Genomic DNA, 17,444 nt, shown 5'->3' with positions numbered 1-17,444 from the left:
ATATATAGAGACAAATGAGAATGATAATGTGATACGTCAAAATTTTTTGGAATTCAGCAACAAGAGAGCTGATTCTTTGAAAAAGAATAATTAAATTGACAAACCTCTGGCTAGATTCACTAAGAAACAAAGAGAACCCACTCAAACTAAATCAGAAACCAGAGCAGGATAGGATTGAGGGTGAGAGGTGAAGATGGGTGGGGCAGGGGAGAGTAGAGGAGGGAAAAATGGAAATGACTATAATTGAACAACAATAAAAATAATATTTTTCTTACAAAACGAAAGAGGAGGACTTCCAGCAAAGATGGAGGCATAGGTAGACACACTGTGCCTCCTCCCACAACCAAAAGAAGGACAACAACAACTTAAAAACAAAAACAACCAGAACTGCCAGAAAATCGAACTGTATGGAAGTCTGACAACCAAGGAGTTAAAGAAGACACATTCATCCAGACCAGTAAGAAGGGTGGAGATCGGCAGTTAGGCAGAGAGGACATGCAGTAAGGCGGTGCCTGGAAGACCAGGGCTGGCAAGGCAGCAGCTGGAGGACCCAGTGAGGCACCAGATTGTGCAGCGGGCTGCACAAGGCTGTTGCTGGGCAGCCAGGCAGCAGTGGGTGGACCCAGCGAGGTGGCAGATTGCAGACTGGGTGGTCCCACATTCGATAGCAGATAAACCAGGAGAAACAACTGGGGAATGGGACAGACTGCGCAACTCAGGGCCCCAGTTCAGGGAAATAAAGCTTCAAACCACTGATTGAAAACGCCTGTGGGGGTTGAGGCAGCGGGAGAAACTTTCAGCCTGACAGGAAAATTTGTTGGAAAGATGCACAGGGTCCTAGGACGTACACAAACCACCCACATGGGAATCAGCACCAGAAGGGCCCAATTTGCTTATGGGAAGTAGGGCAGTGACTGAAATCCAGCAGAGAGCAGAGCAAGTGCCATTGTTCGCTCTCGGACCATTTCCCCACATACCTCATCACAACTCAGTGATGTGGGTTACCCCTGGTGAACACTTAAGACTCTGCCCCTCACTATGTAGCATGCGCATGAAGACAAAAAAAAAAAAAAAGGCCCAAACGAAAGAACAGATCAAAGCTCCAGAAAAAAATACAACTAAGCAATAAAGAGATAGCTAACTTATCAGATGCACAGTTCGAAATTCTGGTAATCAGGATGCTCACAGAATTGGTTGAATTTGGTCACAAATTAGATGAAAAAATGAAGGCTACACCTTTCACTATTTCCTTATTGAAATAAAGGAAAATGTACAGGGAACCAATAGTGATGGGAAGGAAATTGGGACTCAAATCAATGGAGTGGACCAGAAGGAAGAAAGAAACATCCAACTAGAAAAGAAGGAAGAAACAAGAATTCAAAATATGAGGAGAGGCTTAGGAACCTCCAGGACATCTTTAAACATTCCAATATCCGAATTATAGGGGGTACCAGAAGGAGAAGAGGAAGAGCAACAAGTGGAAAAGTTATTTGAACAAATAATGAAGGAGAACTTCCCCAATCTGGCAAAGGAAATAGACTTCCAGGAAGTCCGGGAAGCTCAGAGAGTACCAGAGAAGTGGGACCCAAGAAGAAACATATCAAAGCACATCATAATTACATTACCCAAGTTTAAAATTAGGGAGAGAATTTTAAATGGAGACAGTTGTCTACAAAGGAGTTCCCATAAGACTGTCAGCTGATTTCTTAAAAGAAACCTTTCAGGAAAGAAGGGGCTGGAAAGGATTATTGAAGTCATGAAAGGCAAGGATCTACATCCAAGATTACTCTATCCGGCAAAGCTATCATTTAGAATGGAAGGGCAGATAAAGTGCTTCCCAGATGAGGTCAAGTTAAAGGAGTTTATCATCACCAAGCCCTTATTATATGAAATGTTAAAGGAACTTATCTAATAAAAGGAAGATAAAAATATGAATAGTAAAATGACAGCAAAACTCACAATCATTAACAGCCACACCTAAAACAAAAACAAAAGCAAACTAAGCAAACAACTAGAACAGGAACAGAACCACAGAAATATGGAGATCACATGGAGGGTTATCAACAGGGGAGTGGGAGGGGGAGAATGGAGGAAAAGTTACAGAGAATAAGTAGCATAGATGGTAGGTAAAAAATAGACAGGGGGAGGGCAAGAATAGTGTAGGAAATGTAGAAGCCAAACAAGTTATATGTAGGACCCATGGACATGAACTAAAGGGGGAGAATGTGGGTGGGAGGGGGTGTGCAGGGTGGAGGGGAGTGAAGGGGAGAAAATGGGACAACTGTAATAGCATAATCAATAAAATACATTTAAAACAAAACAAAAGAGGAGAGCTTACAGTGGATACCAGAGAAATACAAAGGACTACACAGGAATACTATGAAAGGCTATACACCACCAAATTCAATAATGTAAGAAAAATGACTAGCTTTTAAATATATATAACCTTCCTGGACTAAATCATGAAAACTAGAAAATCTGAATTGAAGCAGTCATCAAAACCTCCCCACAAATAAATCCAGGACCATGTGACTTCCCTAGTGAATTCTACCAAACATTCAAAGGTTTAATACCTATCTCAAACTATTCCCAAAAGATTGAAGGAGAGATAATACTTGTAACTCATGTTATGAGGCCAACCATATACTGATACTAAAACCTAGCAAAGGGCAACAATAAAAATTGCAAGGACAGTATCTCTGATGAACATATATGCAAAAATCCTAAACAAAATACATTAAAAAGAGAATATAACACATCACAATCAAGTGGGGTTTATCGTAGGAATGCAAGGATGTTTCACCATATGCAAATAACAATAGGACACAATACACCACATTATCAAAATAAAAGATAATTATATGACTAGACGCAGAAAAAGCAATTGATGTTGTACAACATCCACGTGTGTTTAAACAATTGATAAAATTAGTACAGAAGGAAATTACCTCAACATAATTATTATGCACATTATGACAAACATTCAGCTAGTATCAAAGTCAGTGTGAAAAAGTGAAAGCTTTTCCTCTAAAGTCAGGAACAAGACAAGGACACCCATTCTTACCAGTGTTATTCAACTTAGTACTGAAGTCCTAGCCAGAGCTATCAGGCTATAGAAAGAAACAAAAAGCATCCAAATTGGAAATGAAGAAGTCAAAATTTTCACTTTTTTGCACTTGACATGAGTCTGTATAATATAGGAAACCTAAAGGTTCCAACAAAAGACTATTATAAACCAATACAGTAAAAAGGTAGGATACAAAATCAGTGTATAAAAATCCATTGCATTCCTATATACTAACAATGAAAATCAAGGGGAAAATTATGGAAACAATTCCATTTGCAGTTGCAATAAAAAGAATTAATATCTAGGAATAAACATAACCAAGGATGTCAAGAATCTATACACTATAAACTACAAAGACCACTGTTGAAGGAAATGAAGAAGACACAAAGAAATGGAAAGATGTGTTCATATATTGAAAGAACATAGTTAAAATAGCTATATACCTAAAGCAATATACAGATTAGTTGCAACCCCATCTACATCCCAGTGGCCTTTTTTTTTTTTTTTCAAAGAAATAGACAAAAAAAAAAAAGGTTCAAACTTTTATGAAACTACAAAAGACCACAAATACCTGAAGCAATCCTGAAACAAAATAACAAAGCTGGATGTATCTCACACTCCCTGGCATCAAATTATGCTGCAAAGTTACAATAATCAAAACAGTATGGTACTGGCAGAAAATAGACCAGTGGAACAGATTGACAGTCCAGACACAAACTCACACATATATGGGCAACTAATTTTTGACAAAGGAGCCAAAACACACACACACACAAAACAAATACAGTGCAGAAAAAAAAAGAATCCTCTTCAATAAATGGTGTTGGGAATATTGGAAAGCCATGTGCAGAAGAATGAAACTAGACAGCTTTCTGAGTCAGCCTACAAAAATTAAAAAGGATTAAGGACTTAATTATTAAGACCTGAAACAATAAAGTACGTAGGAAAAACATAGGTGCTAAACTTTTGGGCATTGGTGTCAGAGAAGTTTTTGTGAACTAGAGCCCAAAGGCAAGGGAAGTAAAAGCAACAATAAATAAACAGAACTACATCAAACTAAAAGCTTCTACAGAGTAAAAGAAACCAACAACCAAGCAAAAGGCAACCAACAAAATGGAAGAATGTATTTGCAAACAATACCTTCAATAAGGGGCTAATATCAAAAGTACGTAAAGGATCATACAACTCAACAACAACAACAACAAAACATCATTTTAAAAAATGGACATAGGACCTGAATAGGCACTTTTCCCAAGAAGACATACAAATGGACATCAGATACATAAAAAGATTTTCAAATTCACTAGCTACAGGGAAAATGCAAATCAAAACCACAATGAGATAGCACCTCACACCTGTAGAATGGCTATCATCAACAAGACTAGAAATAACAACTGTTGGAGAGGATGTGGATAAAAAGGAACCCTTATAAAGTACTGATAGGAATGTAAATTGCCACTATATTCTACAGCCACTATAGAAAACAACGTGGAGGATCCTCAAAGGTATGCATTTACCTTTGATTTAGCAATCACCCCTCTGGGTATCTACCTGAAAATTTTGAGAACATTTTTTGTGAACACATATATACCCCTATGTTTATTGCAGTGTTACTATTCACAGTGCCCATGACATGGAAACAACGTAAGTTTTCTTCAGTGGATTAGTGTATAAAGATGTAGTACATATATAAAATGGAATACTATTTAGCCACAAAAAGGGTGAAATTTGACATTTGCACCCACATGAATGGATCTTGAGAGTGTCAATGCTAAGTGAAACAAGTGAAATGGAAAAGGACAAGAACCATATGATTTCACTATACGTGAGATATTAAATAGAAAGTAATGAACAAACAAACAAACTCATATGCGTAGACAATAGTGAGGTGTTTACCAGAGAGGAATGGGGGGAGAGTTGTGTGAAACAGGTCAAATATATAGTGATGGGAAGGACTAGCCTTTGAGTGGTAAGTATACAATGCAATGTACAAGTATTTGTATTATAGAGTTGAATCTTTTATTAACCAATATTACCCAAATAATTTAACTTTTTTAATTTAATAGAAGGCAAGTTGATTACAGCAAAAGCTGTTTTTGAGAATTCAATTAATTGATAAACCTCTAGCTGTACTGATTTGAAAATAAAGAGAAGGCATCATTATAGATTTTGTCTATTAAAAGAACAATAAGAAGTCGTGTGAATGACTTTATGCCATAAATTCACAACTTAAATTATATTTACAAATTTCTTGGAAGACACATACCAAGAACCTCATCTTCGTGAGAAATAGATAAAGTGAATAGTCCTTAATGTAGTAAAAGAAATTTAATTGGCAGTTAAAAACTTTCTCACACCACACACAAAATCCTAACCCTAATGCCTTCACTAGTAAAATCTATGAAATAGTTAAAGAAGTAACACACAAACTCATCCATAAAACTGAAATGGATGGACTACTTTCCACTCATCCATGAGACTATTACCCTGATTCCAAAACCAGAAAGAAACATTACATAACTAAAGTTGTGCACCATGATGAATGCAGACACAAAAGTTTGTACAAATTTTTAGTATATTTAGTATACTAAATTTTTAGTATATTTAGTATATTGCATTCACAATATTTCAAAGGGGGTATACATCATGTCTCAGTTTGGTGTATTCTAGCAGTGTAAGATTGGATTAATGTTCAAAAAAATACTCTTTTCACCTGAGTAATACTCTAAAAAATGTCATCTCAGTGCTATTTTGATGCTGTTTACAATAGCATCAAAAATGTGGAATACTATCATAGACAAATTACAGACAAGCATCGACAAAGCCCACACATTTTTTTCTAGTAAAAACTCTCAGAAGGAATTGAAGGCAATTTCCTCAACTTGACAAGGGTATCTACAGCTAATGTCATACTTAATACTGAAACAAAAATGCCATTACCACAAGAACTAGAAGAAAATAAGGATATTTACTCTCACTTTATTCAATATGCTCTAGGTTCTAGTCAGTACAATGAAGTAAGAAAAAACAATAATATACATTCAAATCGCAAAGAAGGAAAACTGACTTTATTTACAGATGACATTAATCATTTATTAGATTATTCCCTCCAATCTACAAATGACTATAGGTAGTAAGTGAGACTAGCAAAGTTGCAAAGTATAACATCAATATACAAAAGTCAGTTGCTTTAACCCTGGCTAGTGTGGCTTAGTAGATTGAATGCCAGCCTGCCAAACCATAAGGTTGCCAATTCAATTCCCAGTCAGGGCCCATGCCTGGGTTGCGGGCCAGGTTCCTGGTTGGGGGTGTGTGCGAGGCAACTGTTTCTCTCTCACACAATCATGTTTCTCTCCCTCTCTGTCTCCTTCCCTTCCCCTCTCCCTGAAAATAAATAAATAAATATTTTTTTAAAAAATCAATAGCTTTACATATACTAGCCACAGTTAATTAAAATTAAAAACAGTATTACTTACAGTAGCATCCAAAATGTGGAATATTATCAGAGTTGTACACTTCAGGCCTATATAATTTTATTAACCAATGTCACCCCCAATAATTTAAATAAAAGTAAAAGAAAAATATGAAATATTATATATACTATATAACCATATTTTATATGAAATGTGTATTTCATATAGATTCTGACAAAAGATGGGGGAAAACCTGTATACTGAAAATTATAAGTTATTGAGAGAGATATAAAGAAGACCTAAATAACAAGAGGGATATTCAATGTTTATTGGTTGGAAAACTTTATATTTTGAACGTAAATTTTCCCAAAGTTGATACATAGAGGCAATGATGTCCTGACCAAAATTCTAGCAGGCTTTTTTGCAGAATTTGGAAAACTGATTCTAAAATTTGTGTAGAATTCCTAAGGCCACAGATTCTAGGACCTAGATAACTAAAACAACTTTAAAAAGGACAATGTTGAAGAGTAATACTATATGGTTTCGATTTTTATTTTAAAGCTACAATAATCAAGATTATCTTATCAATGAAATATAGTGGGGGAAGATGGCGGCTTCACTCTAGGCAGCGTGTTTCTTGGCTTCTGTGAAGAGGAGGGAAACTCGCGGATCGGTGGAGAGAAACAGAAGCAAGTGGACTAGGTTACCGAATCACTTTTGAAAGCAGGACATCAAAACTTATTGCGATCACTGAAAACACAGACGGTAAGGAGACTGCTTCAGGACCAAAGGGACCCAGGGATCAGCGCGGGGCCTAGGGGTGTGCAGTCCCCAGGCCCTGGTGCTCCCGGGTCTGCCTCAGGGCTACCGGGAGAGGGGAGTCGCTGCTCCCTCCCCTGAATACGGGGTTGAGCAACTCTAGGGGAGAACGTGTTGTTTGAAGGAACAGATTGGCCAGTTGGACTGGGAAAAAATCGCCCAGAGACTATGAACACCTGCCCAGAGTCCTGGGAGAAGTGAGGGCCTCCAGCCAACATGACCAGGGGCGGCCAGGAAATGCACCAACAACCCCTAGCTCAGTCGGAGTGCAGATCAGTGGAAAACAAAGCCGGAAAGGGCTCGGCTCGCACCCCATGGGGAAAGCCTGACTCGCGCGCTGTGATCCCGAAAGGGACGCGGCGCTTAGTGCGTTCCTACAGCAGTAACTCAAAAATTTCCAGCCAGCCTGACCAGGGGCAGCCAGGAAATGCGCCCAACACCCCTAGCCCGGTCAGTTGGAGTGCAGATCGGTGGAAAACACAGATCCTGGAACGGCTCGGCTCGCACACCAGTGGGAAGCCTGACTCACGTGTGCTGTGAACCTGGAAGGGGTCACGGCGCAGCACTTAGGGTGATCCTAGAGCCCGAATTTCAAAAGTTTGGGGGAGGGGCGCGCCCTTTTATGATACGATTCCCAGGGAGGGCGTAGTGAATCCCAAAACATTGCGGGTGCCTCCTGATATCATAGAGCTGGAACCCTGCAGGGACCCCAGAGTCCGGAAGAATGTGGCAGTGAGCTCCAGAGAGCAAGTGTGCTTGGGAGTGCCCAGGGTACCTGACAGACTTGCTGAGATCGGGCTGGGAAGAGAAAGAAGCATTTCCAAGGTCCCTCAGCCAGCTGAAGCCAGCAAGATCAGAAAAACTGGTCTGGCCAGTTAGAAGCCAACAAGAGGTTTTTTTTATTTGGTTTGGTTTGGTTTAGTTTGGTTTGGTTTTTTGTGTCTCTTGTTGGTTGATTCATTTTATCTTGTGTTTTTATGTGACATTTTATTTTCAATTCTTATTTTATACCTCACAATCCCTTATGATTCTCTTCCATTCATCCTAATATTATTCTTTCGACTCCAAATTTATCTCTCCTGCACTCCATCTTCTGCTTTTCTTTCCTCTTTTTTAAGCTTACAAGTTACTGTAAATTTGTATTATTTTTTCTCACTTTTCCGACATTTTTTAATTTTAATATATTTTTGGTATTCTTTTTCTTCTCTATAATCTTCTTTGCTTGGCTGGTTATACTGTCATTTGATAGGTTGCCCCTGGTATCTCAGTCACGATGTGTTGATAAGTTACTATCCTTCACCTGTGTTCCATTAATACACCTCTCAAGGTTCTATACCTTTATTCTTGTTATCTAGATCTCGTCGATTCTGCCACAAGACTGTCACTTTACTATTACTGTTAATGTTAATAAGGCCTAGGCCATACAATTTAAATACTACTCAATACCCCTACCTGATCTCCAGCCCACTTGCAATTTTCTGAACTATACTATTGTGTATAGTACTATTCTGAACTATACTACTCTATTCTTTTACACACTACTCCTATATACTTATCTTTAACCCAACCCTACCTTAGAATCTGACCTCCCACAGCCTCACAGCTTTCTAGATCCAACTAACAATTCCTCTTGTCCCCAATAAGAGTCTTACCCTCTTTCCATCCTTTCTAAACTGTGGATAGTGGGGTGGAGGATAACAGTTAACACCATAAGGAGCCAAAGGATAACCCATCTCTTCTCTACTGGCTGCTAATGTAAATATCATAATATACTGTCTTGCAGTCTTAAACCATTTTGCCTTCTCCTCCAATGATCACAAAAAAGAGTAGGGGGAAGCTGTGAACACCAGGATACACGAAGGAGATTGCACCAATGAATCTCACAAATATTCAACCACAGAAGTTCACACCATAATTACAGGGAATGAGAACAGATCAATTTAAGAAACAAGAAGAAACCCACGAACAATGAGAAAACAAAGAAACAACCCCCAACTGAAGGGAAACGAGGAAGCCTCAGGAAAAATGCTAAATGAAATAGAGGCAACTCAACTATCAGAGACTTCAAAACAATGATTACCAGGAAGTTCAATGAACTCACAATGAGCTATCAGAAATTAGAGGGAAACTACATCAATCTCACTGCAAACTATATAAACTTGAAAAAGGAAATAGAAACTCTCTACAAAGGTCAAGATGGAAATGAAGAATACAATTTCTGAACTGAAGAACCAGTAGAAGGAATGAAAAGCAGGATCGATGAAGCAGAAGATCAAATCAGCAAGCTGGAGGACAAAGTAGGAAAACGCATCCAGAAAGAGCAAGAAAAGGAAAAGAGGCTCAGAAAGAATGAACAGGGATTAAGAGAAGTGCAAGACAATATGAAACATAATATATCCGTATAATAGGGATACCAGAAGGAGAGAAGAGCAAGGAATCGAAACCTAGTTGAAAAAGTAATGACGGAGAACATCCCTAATTTGATGAGAGAAAAATGTCACACAATGCAGGAAACACAGAGAGTTCCAATCAAGAGGAACCCAAAGTGGCCCACCTCAAGAACATCATAATTAAAACAGCAAAGTTTCAAGACAAAGAGAGAATCTTAAAGGCAGCAAGGGAGAAAACAGGAAGTAACATACAAGGGAGCCCCACAATAAGGCTAACAGCTGACTTCTCAATAGAAACACCTCAAGCCAGAAGAGAATGGCAAGAATACTCCAGGTAATGAGACCAGAGGGCTGCAACCAAGGCTACTATATCCAGCAAGGCCTCATCAAGATAGAAGGGCCAAATAAGAAGCTTCCCAGAAAAAAGAAGTCTAAAAGAATACACCTCGACCAAACCAGCTCTGCAAGAGAGATTCTAAAAGGACTGGCTTTTAAAGAAGGGAGGGAAAAGAAAGAGAGAGAGAAGAGGAACACACGTACATAAAAGACAATGATAAGTACCTATCAATAATAACCTTAACGTAAATGGATTAATGCTCCAATCAAAAAACGTAGAATAGCTTGATTGGATAAGAAAAAATGACCCACATATCTGCTGTCTACAAGAGACCCCCTCAGGATAAAAGACCTACACAGGCTGAAGTGAAGGGCTGGAAACAAATCTTCCAAACAAATGGACAGGAAAAAAAAGCTGGGGTAGCAATACTCATATCAGACAAAATAGACTTCCAAAAAAGTCCATAAAGAGAGACCCAGAAGGTCACTTCAGAATACTCAAGGGAAGAATCCACCAGAAGACGTAAATATTGTAAATATATATGCACCCAACATAGGAGCATCCAAATACATAAAGAAAATCTTAGAGGACTTCAAGAAAGATATGGACAGTAACACAATTATAGTGGGAGATTTTAACACCCCCACTATCAATATTGGACAGATCTTCCAAACAAAATATCAACAAAGATATTGTGGCATTGAACAATACCCTAGGTAAACTGAAGTTTACTGATATATACAGAGCCCTCCATCCAAAAGAAGCTAAATATACATGCTTTTCTAATGTACACGGAACACTCTCAAAGATAGACCACATGATAGGACACAAAACAAGCCTCAAGAATTTCAAGAAAATTGAAATCATACCAAGCATTTTCTCAGACCACAAGGGACTGAAGCTAGAAACCAACCCGAAGGAAAAAAACCCAAAACACTCAAAATCATGGAGGTTAAATAGCATGCTATTAAACAATGAATGGGTCAAGAATGATACTAGGGAAGAAATCAAAAGGGTTCTGGAAACAAATGAAAATGAACTCACAACAACCCAAAACTTATGGGACACAGCCAAGGCAGTCCTGAGAGGGAAGTTCATAGCAATACAGGCCCACCTAAAAAAGTTAGGAACATTTCAAACAAACAATCTAACCCTATGTCTACAAGAACTCTATGAACAACAACAAAGGCATCCTAAAGCAAGCAGAAGGAAGGAAATAACCAAGATCAGAGCAGAATTAAATGACATAGAGACTAAAAGCACAATTCTAAGGATCAATGAATCTAAGAGCTGGTTCTTTGAAAAGATAAACAAAATCGACAAGCCTTTAAGCAAACTCATCAAGAAAAAAGAGAAGAGGGACTCCCGGCAAGATGGAGGAATAGGGGTACGCACCGTACCACCTTACACAACAAGATTAGAACAACAATACTTTACAGACAGAATAACACTCAGAACTGACAGGATTTATCTGAATGGAATTTGGACATCCAAGAAGTTGAAGTAGACAGGTACATCCAGACTGGTAGGAGATGACGAGCCCGGCGGGCACGGGGCTGGTGCGGCTCAGCGGCACGAGGAGGTCGGGGAAAATTTGACGCGAAATCGGCGCGACAGCCATCCAGGGCCAAGAACGCAGCGGTGATCCCTGAGTATGCAAGCTGCAGCTCGCGGACACAGTGAGGGTAGCGATTGTGGACCAGGCCAGAGCTTGCAGCCCAGGATCCCAGAGAAGGGACTGAGATCCCAGGAGAACGGAACTACCGCCATTGTTCCCTCCCGTCCCCGCCCCCACATATAACGTCACAATCTAGCGACTCGGGTGCCCAGCCCCAGTGAACACTTAAGGCTCCGCCCCCAACCGTACCAAGAGCGACCAGACCGGGGGGGGGGGGGGGGCGGGGCGGGGAAGACAGACAGGGAAAGACTAAAGACATCTTTCCAACAGAACAGATTGAGTCCCCCAGGACTCATCCTTTTGAGCGACCAAGAAATAGCCAATCTATCAGATGCACAGTTCACAACACTGGTGATCAGAAAGCTCACAGAATTGGTTGATTTGGGGTGCAAATTAGATGAAAGGATGCAGGTTACCATAAAAGAGATGCAGGAAGATACTCAGAGGAGAGCCAATAGTGAAAGGAAGGAATCTCAGTCTCAGTACAGTGGACCAGAAGGAAGATAGAATCAACCAAGCAGAAAAGCATGCTGAAATAAGATTCAAAAAAAACGAGAAACGCTTAAGAGTATCCAGGACACCTTTAAACGTTCCAACATCCGAATTATAGGGGTACCAGAATGGGAAGGGGAAAAGGAACAAATTGAGCATGTATTTGAATAAATCATAAAGGAGAACTTCCCCAATCTGGCAAAGGGAACAGTCTTCTGAGAAATCCAAGAAGCTCAGAGAGCCCCAAAGAAGTTGGACCCAAGAAGAAACACACCAAGGTACATCATAATGACATTAGCCAAGGTGAAAACAAAGGAGACAACCCTAGAAGCAGCAAGAGATAAGGGGACAGTAACCTACAAAGGAGTTCCCATCAAACTCAGCTGATTTCTCAAAAGAGACCTTACAGGCAGGAAGGGGCTGGAAAGAAATATTCAAGTCATGAAAGATGAGGACCTACATCCCAGATTGCTGTATCCAGCAAAGCTCTCATTTAGAATGGAAGGGAAGATAAAGTGCTTCTCAGATAAGGTCAAGTTAAAGGAGTTCATCATCACCAAGCCCTTATTTATGAAATGCTAAAGGGACTTATCTAAGAAAAGAAGATAAAGAAAAGACATGTATAGTAAAATACAGCAAACTCACAATTATTAACAACCACACATAAGCAAAACCAAAGGAACTAAGTAAACCACTAGACAGGAACAGAATCATAGAAATGGAGGGCACATGGAGGGCTAGCAGCAGGGGAGTGGGAGGAGAGAGAGGAAAAGGTATCGAGAATAAGTAGCATAGAATGTAGGTTGAAAATAGGGAGGGCAAGAATAGTATGGGAAATGTAGAAGCTAAAGAACTCATAAGTATGACACGTGGACATGAACTAAAGGGGGGGAATGTGGGTGGGAGAGGGGGTACAGGGTGGAGGGGAGAGAAGGGGGGAAATGGGACAAGTATAATACCATAATCAATAAATATATTTTAAAAACAAGAAAAAAGACAAAAGACCCAAATAAACACAATCTGAGATGAAAGAGGAGAGATTACAACAGATACCACAGAAATACAAAGGAGTGTAAGAATTACTACAAAGAACTGTATGCCAAGAAATTTGAAAACCTAGGTGAAATGGACAACTTTCTAGAAAAATATAATATTCCAAAACTCAATGAAACAGAAGCAGAATGCCTGAACAGACCAATAACAACAAAAGAAATTAAAGCAGTAATCAAAAAACTCTGAAGACACAAAAGCCCTAGACAGATTGTTTCACAGGAGAATTTTTACAAACCATTTAAGGACGAGCTAACCCTATCCTTCACAGACTATTCCAAAAATCCAAAAGACGGGAGTCTCCCAAACTCTTTTTATGAGGCAACATCATCCTAAATCCAAAACAGATAAAGACACAACAAAGAAAGAAAATTTCATGCCAATATCACTGATAAACATTGATGCTAAAATCCTCCACAAATACTGGCAAACCGCATCCAACAATACATTTAAAAGATCATACACCATGACCAAGTGGGATTCATTCCAGGGATGCAAGGATGGTTCAATATTCGCAAGTCAGTAAATGTAATACATCACATAAACAAAAGCAAAGACAAAAAACCACATGATTATATCAATTGATGCCAGAAAAAAGCATTTGATAAGGTACAGCACCCATTCAGGATAAAAAACACTCGGCAACGTGGGAATAGGGGGAGCATTCCTCAACATTATAAAGGCCATATATGAGAGACCTACAGCCAACATCATACTCAATGGGCAAAAATTAAAATCTTTTCCACTAAGATCAGGAACAAGACATGGCTGTCCTCTTTTACCACTTCTATTCAATAGTACTGGAAGTTTTAGCCACAGCAATCAGACAGGAAAAAAGAAATAAAAGGAATCCAAATTGGAAAGGAGGAAACAAAACTGTCACTGTTTGCAGATGACATGATAGTATACATAGAAATTCTATAGCCTCTACCAAAAACTGCTTTACCTATAAATGAATTTGGCAAAACAGTGGGATACAAAGTCAATATCCAGAAATCAAAGGCATTTCTGTACACCAACAATGAAACAGCAGAAGCAGAGATCAAAGGAGAATCCCATTTGAAATAGCAAAAAAATAAAATATCTAGGAATAAACATAACCAAAGAGGTAAAAGACCTATATTCAGAAAACTATATAACACTCAGGAAAGAAATCAAGGAAGACACAAACAAATGGAAACATATGCTGTGTTCATGGATTGGAAGAATTCATATCATCAAAATGTCCATACTACCAAAAGCAATTTACACATTCAATGCAATTCCTATTAAAGTACCAATGGCATATTTCACAGACATAGAACAAACACTTCAAAAATTTATATGGAACCATAAACGACCCCGAATAGCTGCTGCAATTTTGAGAAAGAAGAGTAAAGTAGGAGGGATCACAATACCCGACACTAACTATACTACAAGGCCACTGTAATCAAACAGCCTGGTACTGGCATAAAAAACAGGCACATAGACCAATGGAACAGAACAGAGAGCCCAGAAATAAACCCAAGTCTCTATGGTCAATTAATATTTGACAAAGGAGGCAGCAACATAAAATGGAGGAAAAATGGCCTCTTCAACAAATGGTGTTGGGAGAACTAGACAGCTATGTGCAAAAAAGCTCCTACCTTATCCAAGGTGGATAAAAGACCGAAATATAAAACGTGACACCATTAAAGTCCTAGAGGAGAACGTAGGTAGGAAAAATCTTAGATATTTCACGAAGAAACTTTTTTACTGACTTCTCCCCTAGAGCAAGGGGCATAAAGGAAAGAATAAATAGATGGGACCTCATCAAATTAAAAGCTTCTGCACAGCTAAAGAAAACAGTATCAAAATTAAAAGAGAACCAACTGTATGGGAAAACATATTTGCCAATGATACCTCACACAAGGGTTTATTCTCCAAAATATATAAAGAACTTACACGACTCCACTCTAAGAAAACAAGGAATCCAATTAAAAAGTGGGCAAAGGACTTGAACAGACACTTCTCCAAGGGGGACATACAGAAAATCCAAAGACACATGAAATGATGTTCAATATTGCTAGCTATGGCAAAGGGCTTTGAACAGATACTTCTCCAAGGGGGACATACAGAAAATCCAAAGACACATGAAATGATGTTCAATATCGCTAGCTATCAGGGAGATGCAAATTAAAACCACAATGAGATACCACTTCACACCAGTCAGAATGGCCATCATAAATAAAGCAGCAAACAACAAGTTTTGGAGAGGTTGTGGAGAAAAGGTATCCCTAGTGCACTGTTGGTGGGACTGCAGACTGGTACAACCACTATGGAAAGCATTATAGAACTTCCTCAGTAAACTAAAAATGGATCTGCCTTTGACCCTGCGATTCCACTGCTGGGACTCTATCCTCACCAACCCAAAAGAACCTATGCATCCTAATGTTCATTGCAGTATAATTTTACAATAGCTAGATGCTGGACGCAACCAAGATGCCCATCAGTAAATGAATGGATCAAAAATCTATGGTACGTTTACACAATGGAATTCTATGCAGCAGAAAGAAAGAAGGAGCTCCTTCCCTTTGCAACAGCTTGGATGGAGCTGGAAAACATTATGCTAAGTGAACAAGCCAGGCAGTGAAAGACAAATACCACATGATATCACCTTTAACAGGAACCTAAACAACAAAACAAAGAAACAAGCAAAATATAACCAAAGACACTGAAATAGAGGACAGGCTGAGAGTGCCCACAGAAGAGAGTAGAGGGAATTTCAGGGGACAGTGGGAAGGGTTCACAGGAACAAACTTAAAGTACACATGGTCTAAAACTAAGGGGAGGGTGGTAATGGGAGGGATGTGGGGAGGGGTAGGAGGGCGGGCTGGATTGGGAGTAAAAGGGAGAAAAGTGTATTTGAACAATGATTAAAATAAAATTTAAAAAATGAAAAAAAAAAGAAATATATAGTAGAGGGGTCATAAGTAGGGCCAGACTTAAGGACTACTGATTTTCAACCAAAATGGAAAGCATAATCTTTTCAACAAATGGTGATTGGAACTATTAGATATCCATATACAAGAGGAAAAACATTTCAGTCTTTACCTTACACCACTCACAAAAATGGACTCACATGGGTTGTAGACCTAAATGAGAAAAAAACTAAGTTATAAAACCTGTAGAAGAAAACATCAAGGGAAATCTTTCTGATGTTGGATTAAGAAAAGATGTCTTAGATATAACATTAAAATAAGCTATGAAAGAACAACTTGATAAATTGGCTTTCATCAAAAATGTTTTTAGAAGCTTCTGGTCTTTAAAAGACATTGTTAAGAGAATGAAAAAACAAGTCACAATCTAAGATGGGTGTCAAACTCATTTTCACCAGGGACAACATCAGCCTCACAATTGCCTTCAAAAGGCCAGATGTAATTTCAACTCCTTAACACTTAAGGAATAGTTGCATTTATACATTTCTGAAATCATTTTGGCCCTGTGAAGGCAACCATGAGACTGCTATGGCCCCCAGTGAAAATGTGTTTGATACCCCTAATCCTAGGGAAAATATTTTCAAGTCATAGATCTGATTATGTACTTCTATCCAGAATAAATAACTGTCAAAACTCAGAAATAAGAAAACAGATATATATGTGTGTATGTTTTTAATTTTTTTAAACATTTTAAATTTATATTGAGAGAGAGGGGAAGGGAGGAAGAAAGAGAAGAGGAGAACATCAATCTGTGGTTGCCTCCTGTGTGCCTCCTACTGGGGTCCTGGCCCACAACCCAGGCATGTGCCCTGACTGGGAATCGAACCAGCAATACTTCGGTTCACAGGCCAGCACTCAATTCCCTGAGCCCCACTAGCCAGGCCTTTTTTAATTTAAAGCAACCAAAATATTTTTAAATGGGCAAAGAATTTGAACAGATACTTTACCAAGAAGATACCCAGATAGGAAATAAGTACATGTAAAGAAAATAAGCATCACTACTCATTAGTAGTGCTAATGCAGCACTACTAATGCAGCAGAAAATGCAAATTAAATCCACAGTAAATCGCTAGACACCTATTAGAGTGACTCAAGTCGGGGGGTGGGATGGCCATACCAGTGATGATTTAGAAAACTGGAACCTTCTAATATTTCTGGTGGGAATGTTAAACTGCATAACTGCTTTTGAAAACCATTTTGGAGTTCTTTTAACAGTTAAATATGCAATCTAGCTGTCCCTT

At 38.9% G+C, this 17,444-nt stretch overlaps 1 protein-coding gene and 1 long non-coding RNA gene across 2 annotated transcripts in view; both read left to right on the top strand.

Annotated features, from left to right (window-relative positions):
- Window positions 1-17,444, top strand: part of BMT2 (base methyltransferase of 25S rRNA 2 homolog) — a 186,671-nt gene that overhangs the window by 150,505 nt on the left and 18,722 nt on the right.
- LOC118497145 lies at window positions 6,500-16,297 on the top strand. The gene is made up of 2 exons (XR_004899686.1): window positions 6,500-7,077; window positions 16,184-16,297. It is a non-coding gene; the product is annotated as an uncharacterized LOC118497145 (long non-coding RNA).

This window comes from Phyllostomus discolor, chromosome 10 (genome assembly GCF_004126475.2).
Source record: "Phyllostomus discolor isolate MPI-MPIP mPhyDis1 chromosome 10, mPhyDis1.pri.v3, whole genome shotgun sequence".
NCBI lineage: Eukaryota > Metazoa > Chordata > Mammalia > Chiroptera > Phyllostomidae > Phyllostomus > Phyllostomus discolor.
Note: the sequence above shows the minus strand (reverse complement) of the source record. Positions and strands in the feature narration are given on the sequence as shown.